An 8,532-nucleotide genomic window follows, 5' to 3' on the forward strand; every position below is an offset into this window, starting at 1 on the left:
GGATAATTAAACTTTCACCCAGAGCTAACGAACAAAATATCTAGTTAATATCCACTAATGGGACCAGGAAATTGAGTTTGTAGGAACTGAGGAGGCCTGTCGAAGTAGAGAGAGCATTTAGAGGGGCAAAGAGGGACGGGATCTGGGGTAAAGGAAAAAACTCATTGAGGCGTGGAGCCTGGAGCCCATGGTCTCATTCCAAGCTGCTCCCAGTCTCACCGACAAATTAATCTCTGAGGAAGTAAGAGCAGAATGCAGTTTTCGATTGACACAGCTGAGTTGCACCAGACCAACATCCCAGAGCTGAGATGACAAGTATGAAGAGTGGAGCCTCTGGCATTACAGCTCGTGAGGATTCCAAAAGAACAGGGAACTCACTCCCTGCAGGAAACTGCATTTCCCGCCCCAACACCATTTCGGCTGCCAGGGCCTTCTCCCAGTCCCAGGTGAAGGGCAGATCCACACCGGAGAAGAGAGGCATTAGGATAGAGTCTCAGCACCAGGGGATTGCTCTGGCCTTAATCAGCAAGCCTGGCCCCCCGAGTCTTAAGCCCGGCAGCTGTGCTGATCGCTTTTAACTGGCTGACAGGGACCCGGTGTTTTTGAGAAAATTAGAGTTGCGAGGGAGGAGTGAAATTCTCCAAAAAAAAAGCAAAAGCCATCTGCATGCTCACCCGTCCAGCGGGATGATCCGACGCTGGGTGGAGTCGAACTCGGGGGGGGGGGGGGGGGGAGCGGCTATCCGAGTCTCTGCTGTGAAAAGGAAGCAGAGAAAATAATATCTAGGTTCCTTGTCTCACATGGAAGAAGAACTTCCAAAGCGGTATAAGCAGACAGATTTAGAAGCAAGATTTATTAGAGTCAAAGACCTCCAGCCAGAATAGCATGGAGAGGAGCTCCAAGAGAAGCAAAACCTGAAGGGGTAGATAGATGGTAGTGGAGTTTTCAAGCACCATGTTGAAAAAAAAAAATGACAATCAGATTGACATGGAGTTACAAGGCAGGGACAAAATCCATCAAAAGACCTGATTTGCAATCTTTTACCCTGTCTGGCTTGCAGCAGGCTGATGGGATACTTAATTAACTTTACAATAAACTGGGAGCTCAGAACCGCCACTCCCTTACTATTCTAGTGATAATATTAGAAACTTTCTAGGAGTGGACAGGCAGGCACTTTTTTTTTTTTTTTTTTTTTTAGTGGGAGGTAGAATAGCAAGGTTTATTAGGGAAGGGACATCCGTAAGGATGGATGGACACCTCTCCAGACAGGATCTGGGAAAGAGTGAAGTCGCTCGGATGGGGGGGGGCGGGGTTACAGGGTTGAGTGAAGTACACCTGGCCAGACCAGGCGGACGGCTCAGAAGAGAGGCAGAGGGCTGAGCGCCAGGCAGGCACTTTTAATCTTGCTAAAAATAACTTTTTCTGGGGGGGGGGGAGAAAGTATTTATACCCTCAATTTCCACTGGGACCACCCTGACTCCACACAATTACAAAACTACATTTCTATCATATTGCAGATCATGTCAAGGTATTCATTAAATAGTTGACTGTACTTTAAGTTTACATTTTCAATGAAATGATATTTACTCTACAAATATCAGTCACGGAGTTCAACTCAGAAATGAGACACAAGTATTAGACATTTGAATTTTAACTGGAGACTGCAAAGCCATGAAATATCAAATTCTTAATAAGGTTAAAATCCAGAATGTAATGTTTATAATTCAAAAGAAAATGTCATCAGTATGTAAATATTTACATTATTTAGGTGAGAATTTTTTGAAGAAATGATATAGAACTATATAAAACTACAATAATATATCATAGAAATCCATATTGTGTCAGGTAAACTGCATAATCCCAAGAAGTACTAACTATTAGATAGTAGGGGTGAGCGTTTAACCTAGAGGTTAAAATGCCAGTTAAGATCCTGCATCTCCTGTCAGAGCACCTGGGTTCAATACCTGGCTCCAGCTCTTGATTCCAGCTTCCTCCTCAGAGACAGTGGTGATGGCTCATGTCGTTGTGTCACTTCCACCCACACTGGAGACCTGCATTGAGTTTTTGGGCAGTAAACCAGCAGGTAAGAACATTCTCTCTTTCTTTCTGTGTCTTAAGTAAGTAAACAAATAAACATATGAACATATAATTTGTATATAATATTTTCTATGATCCAAAGAAAGTCATCACTTGAAATTCTCATTTGGATAATTAATATGGCCCAATGGAAAAATTTATTAATAAAAGTTATTAATAAGTAAACGGCCTTTGTTAGTTGCAGTCTCATCTGTGATATGATCTACACCCTTGACACCATCCTAAGCTCTAGCCCCTGCTGCCATTGCTAGAAGCCAGGTGACCAAATGGCTCAAACAGGTGTCAAACAGGATTTGCTGCTCCTATTTCCCTGCCCCTTGCAAAGGTAAAATAGGACCTGCTTCCTGCACACATGTCCTCTCTCCTGATTCTCTCTCTTACTCTCGCCCTCCGCCCCTCCCCCCCTCAGCCCATCAGGCAATAAACCTTTTCTCCAATTCCAGTGTTTGGTGTATATTATGGCAGCCTTACACTCTTTGTTCTATATTCCTTAAGACTTACACTATCTTCTCTTGAAAAAGGAAAATATTATCAGTTTATTTTACAGGACTTATGGAACCCACTAATACTGTTTAAAAACTATTATTAAAGCTATTATTACTATAAATAGCAAAATCTTGATATCATGGAGAAATAATGTAAATGTACTTTTCAATATATTTAAATTAAAAGACATTAATGAGTAGCAAGGCTTATGAGTTGCTTTAAGAAAGATAGGTGTCTGGTATTGCTTCCTACAAATTAATCCAAGGTTTTATGGCCCAAGCTGGATCTGACATGCACTTAAGTAAACTGTGAGGAAATGCTGAATGCAAGGTTACTTTGGACAACCAGGACAGTTTGGCAGAAATCAGGAGTTTGAAAGTTGAACTGGAATATATGGAGGAACAATTGGAAATAAATAAGAGAATTAACAAGTTAGGCAAAGAAATTGAATAAAAGCTAATTGGAGATATATGATATTTTAAGATATTCACAGAAAAATAAATAACAATGTTCCGTTAAAAAGAAATATTAAATCCAGTCATCAATCTCTACAGCTTCTAATCAAGGCGATGAAAATGAGTGCCTTTAGCAGCTGATTGAGAGAAATGAAAATAAGGACACAAATTTTCTCAAGATTTCATAAGAGATGCATTTGCTTTCTTGCCTCCTGGTTTTCTTCAAATCATAGCTAGGAACTCTGGCAAACTTCCAAATGTCTACTGACCTCAAGTTATGAACATTTCATATAAGTTAGCAGTTTAGTGTTTCTGCTAACATTTTTAAAATGCCTACTTGTTTAGTAACTATTTTGGAAGATGAATAAATAAACCTATGTTGCTATTCCTTGAATCTTAAAATCAGTTTCCTACTAAAGCAATTCAGATAGTAAATCCAAATGCATTTTATAATAATCATGATCTTTGCTTCATTAATGTTATATGAAATCTACTAGTAGTGGACCTATTGTGATTGGGCTATCACATATATTGGCCTGTGATAAAAGTTATTCTTTCTAGCCTTTTCAACTTGAAATAGATGATGATGATGATGATACATTTTCTTTAGTAGTATGCTCACTTTTATCATGTTTACATTTGGTATTAAGGCTCTTGGAAGGGATGGTGTCATAGGGTAGTGGATTAAGCCACCACCTGCAACGCCAGCAGCATTCCACATGGGTGCTGGTTTGAGTCTTGGCTGCTCCACTTCTGATCCAGCTCCCTGCTAATGGGCCTGAGAAAGCAGCAGAGATAGCCCAAGTATTTGGACCCCTGCCACCCACATGAGAGATCCAGATGAAGCTCCTGGCTCATGGCTTCCACCTTGCCCAGCCCCAGCTGTTTCAGCCTTTTAGGAATGAACCAGCAGATGGAAGATCTCTTTCTGCTCTCCCCCTCTCTCTCTATCACTCTCTTTCAAATAAATAAATCATTTTTTTAAAAAAAAAGCTCATGAAAATGCAGATTTAAAAAAAACTACATATAGATCTAAAATATTTTGTATCAAAATAAGTTTATCTGTTTTGAAAGACATTTATTTTTAAAGGCAGAGTGACAAAGAGGGAGAGGCAGAGTCAGAAACAGAGAGAGAGAGAGAGAGAGATCTTTCATCCACTAATTCACTTCCCAACTGGCTGCAACAGCCTGAGTTAGGCCAAGCCTAAGCCAGAAACCTGGAATTCTGTCTGGATCTTCCATGTGCATGGCACAGTCCCAAACACCTGTACCATCATCTGCTGATATACTGCCTCCCAGGAGGCATTAGCAGGAAGCTGGATCAGAATCAGAGTAGCCAGGACTGGAACCTGCACTCTGATATGGGATGCTGGAGTCCCAAGCAGTGACTTCACCTGCTGTACCACAATGGCAGCCTCATTGTTGGGTTCCTGAACCAGGACCCCAACACGTCGAGATGCGCACCCCAAAGACTCAGATTCCAAACCAGTAGATGCAACACGCAAGAGGATTTATTCAACGTCTGCGCAGACGGGCCTCTCGACAGCACAAAGCCATCCAAAGAAGAAGCCCTGAACAGTTGTTAACGAGCATTTTTAAAGGGAAAAACCACACAATTTACTTAATACACACAATTTACACGCCAATTGGAGGGTTTAAATGATACACACACGATTCACACACTGGTTGGAGGATTTAAATGAGGGGGTTAGTGGCGGGAAAATTTTTCTGGCTATCCCAGGAGTCACTTTAAGACTTTAGGGTGGGGTATCTGCTGCTCGCCAGAAGGTGCTCTGCAACTAGGAGTTATCACAAAGCCTGGAGGCAAGGTTCCCACTGCGAACCACATCTCAAGTGACAGCTGGTGCCTAGGGCTCTTTCTAGGAACTAGCACTCTACATGGGGCAAAGGCTACTTCTAAGAATTAACTCTCTAAGTAGGACAAAGGTTACTTCATCTGGGACGGAGGGGAATGGCTCTTCATCATAAACTTATGTTTTAATTTCATTTTCCATGAACTTTTTAAAGTACTATCATTCATGTACATCAATAAAATGTCAAATATTGCTAAGAGATATGAAGAAAAAACATGATTCAACGGGTCAGATGATTCTGAATGTTCGAATGGGGTGAAGACTTAAAATTCTCTTTTGAATTTTGTAATGTGTAAGTCATTGGGTAACTTTAATGAAAGTGATTTCAGTGGCACGGTGAGAATCGAAGTCTGATAGGCATGCATTCTAGAGTAAATGGAAGTAAGGAAGTGGAGAAAGCTCAGATGACTGGAGTTTTCTATAAAGGGAGTAAGAGCACTTAGATAAGAGGATACAAAGTCAAGGAAGGCTTTCTTCTTCCTCTAGATGAAAAATATCTCAGATGTTGGGGCCAGCGCTGTGGCACAGTGTTGGTTAACACTGTGGCCTGAAGCGCCAGCATCCCATATGGGCGCTGGTTCAAGACCCAGCTGCTCCACTTTGGATCCCGCTCTCTGCTATGGCCTGGGAAAGCAATAGAAGATGGCCCTAGTCCTTGGGGCTCTGCACCTGCCTGGGAGACCTGGAAGATGCTCCTGGCTCCTGGCTTCAGATCGGCACAGCTCTGGCCGTTGCAGCCAACTGGGGAGTGAACCAGAGGATGGAAAACCTCTCTCTCTCTGCCTCTCCTCTCTCTGTGTAACTCTGACTTGCAAATAAATAAATAAATCTTTTAAAAAACTCAGATGTTTTAATAGGAAAGATAATATAGAGAATTATAATAATGGCACAGGAAGGATAGGTGATAATTTCAAGAGCAAAGTCCTTAAGAAGACAATAGAGAATGAACTTGACTAGTTAAATGGAGGAGCTGGTGACAGAAAGGATAATTCATCCCTTGTAATGGAAAAGGGACAGTGTGTGGTTTCAAAAGCAGGTGGTTTGATGTAAATGTATCTGAATGGCAGTATTATTCTGATGAGTTTACCTTTTTATGTGAAATAGGATGGAGATGATCTGCTGGTTCTTAAGGAGGAGAGGTTGTTTCAAGGAAAATGATTGACAACACAGTACTTCTGGGTGCCTCAAAAACAGAATCTGAGGCAATAACTTGGTTGCCTGTGTTTATGTGGCAGTTGATCCCAAGAAGCACAAGTGAGAGAGCGGGAAAAGAGCAAGAATTATGAGGGTACTTCAAAAAAGTTCATGGAAAATGCCTATTATGAAATTATGCATGGATTTTAAGAAAATGTTTCTGCCAAAATAAATTTAGCTTTTAATTTCATTTCCATGAAGGTTTTGAAGTTCTCACATATCTCCCTATGCCTTCAATCTTACCGAATTCAGTCAGTAGCTAATGTAATTTAGTAAGTTAATATAAATGAAGTTTTAAAAAGTAACATATACTTGTTTTATCATTTGTGTAAAAATACTCTTAAAAGGCTTATTTTGATTAGGTTTTTACATATACAGACCGATGACACATATTTTATTTCTAGCCTCCTCAAATTAGCACAATATTTAATAACATGAATAGCATTTTAATATATCCATGATAATAAAGGGGACATTAATGTTCTCTCTGGGGGGTACTGAGCCTCCGTACCAGTAGGGCAGATCCTTTGAGAAATCATGTGGAACACACTTCAGAATCATCCTAGCAAAGGCTCTAAATCCTGAGGCACTCATCTATCTGTTGCCATCCTACATGAATTCAGTATCTCCCACTCCTAGCCAAGTGTATTAACCTCCTCTGATGTCCTGTTTGTACCTGCTTACAGCAGAGCAAGTCTCCGTGGTGTCAGAGAAAGCCTTAAGGCAGAAAAGATGTGACATAAAGGCACTAGAAGTGGAATGTTTTCAGAATCCTGGGATTTGTCTTCCTCCTCTCCTAGTGAACTCAGGTGGGCCTAGGGGACACGGAGCAGGACGCCACTAAAATCCGGTACATTGAATAGGAAATATTTGTCTTGAGGACTCAGAGGAAAAATGAATAACTTCATTTAAGAAATAGGATAGGATTTATTTTTTCAAAGATTTATCTATTTATTTGAAAGACAGAGTTACACAGAGAGAGGAGAGGCAGAGAGAAAGAGAGAGAGAGAGAGAGAGAGAGAGAGAGAGGTCTTCCATCTGCTAGTTCACTCCCAAGATGGCCACAACGGCCGGAACTGCGCCGATCTGAAGCCAGGAGCCAGGAGTTTCCTCCGGGTCTCCCATGCAGGTGCAGGGGTCCAAAAACTTGGGCCATCTTCTACTGTTTTCCCAGACAATAGCAGAGAGCTGGATCAGAAGTGGAGCAGCCAGGTCTGGAACCGGCACCCATAAGGGATGCCGGCGCTTCAGGCCAGGGCATTAACCCGCTGTGCCACAGTGGTAGCCTCAGGATAGGATTTCTTAGTAACATAGAGAGTCCATATGAGATTTTTCTCCAATATATAAATTGGGATGAGTATTCCCTGTGTATATGACTGTTCTCCAGACATGTTCAGCTATTAGGTTTAGGCACAGAGAAAGTGGTAACTTGGATGTTGCATTGAATCGAAATTGGAGTTTGCCATATGAGAGGAAGATACAGGCAATGAGTGTAGAATTGGTAATGGAATACAGGATTGAGGAAGATAATGAAAAAATTCTGTCACTTAATTCTTGATAGTTGTCAGAACTAGAAACACTTTTAAGTATCTTTTGGCTTACTGACTTTCCTGAACTATGGCGACGCTTTGCCTAGCTGCCCACCATCACCAGTTTTGCTAATTACCCGTCATCATCAACAACACAGTAAAAGACTATTTTTCTCACTTGCTCTTTTTTTTTAATTATTTTTTTGAAGGCAGAGTGGACAGTGAGAGAGAGAGAGAGAGAGAGAGAGAGAGAGAAAGGTCTTCCTTTGCTGTTGGTTCACCCTCCAATGGCCGCCATGGCTGGTGCGCTGTGGCCGGCGCACCGCGCTGATCCGATGGCAGGAGCCAGGTACTTATCCTGGTCTCCCATGCAGTGCAGGGCCCAAGTACTTGGCCCATCCTCCACTGCACTCCCTGGCCACAGCAGAGAGCTGGCCTGGAAGAGGGGCAACCGGAACAAAATCCAGCGCCCCGACCGGGACTAGAACCCGGTGTGCCGGTGCCGCAAGGCCGAGGATTAGCCTAGTGAGCCGTGGCGCCGGCCCTCACTTGCTCTTAAACTCTCCAAAAAGTCTCTTGTAATGTCACAAGAAGTTTCTATTGATCTGCCACTTTACATCTGTATCTTTAACTTCCACCATGTGACAATTCCATTTTTTAGATTTATTTGAAGGGCACAGTGACAAAGAAGAGAGAGAGAGAGAATCTCCCGACTGCTGGTTTACTCCCCAAATGGATTCAACAGCTGAAATTTGGCCAGGCCAAAACCAAGAACTCAGAACTCCATCCTGGTGTCACATCCACATAGGTGTCAGGGGCATGAGTACTTAACCCATCTTCTGCTGCCTTCTCAGGCCAATTAGCAGTGGGCTGGGTAAAAGAAGCAGAGCACCTGCT

At 42.1% G+C, this 8,532-nt stretch overlaps 1 long non-coding RNA gene across 1 annotated transcript in view; it reads right to left on the reverse strand.

Moving 5' to 3' along the window:
- The window catches only part of LOC149119561 (uncharacterized), a 32,009-nt gene extending 31,520 nt beyond the window's left edge, over positions 1–489 (reverse strand). Inside the window, exon 1 of the long non-coding RNA XR_016227784.1 lies at positions 220–489. This is a non-coding gene — a long non-coding RNA (uncharacterized LOC149119561). The remainder of the gene's footprint in view (positions 1–219) is intronic.
- Between the last annotated feature and the right edge of the window lie 8,043 nt (positions 490–8,532).

Source organism: Oryctolagus cuniculus, chromosome X (assembly GCF_051225735.1).
Source record: "Oryctolagus cuniculus isolate XC-2025 breed Fujian yellow rabbit chromosome X, ASM5122573v1, whole genome shotgun sequence".
NCBI classification, from domain to species: Eukaryota; Metazoa; Chordata; class Mammalia; order Lagomorpha; family Leporidae; genus Oryctolagus; species Oryctolagus cuniculus.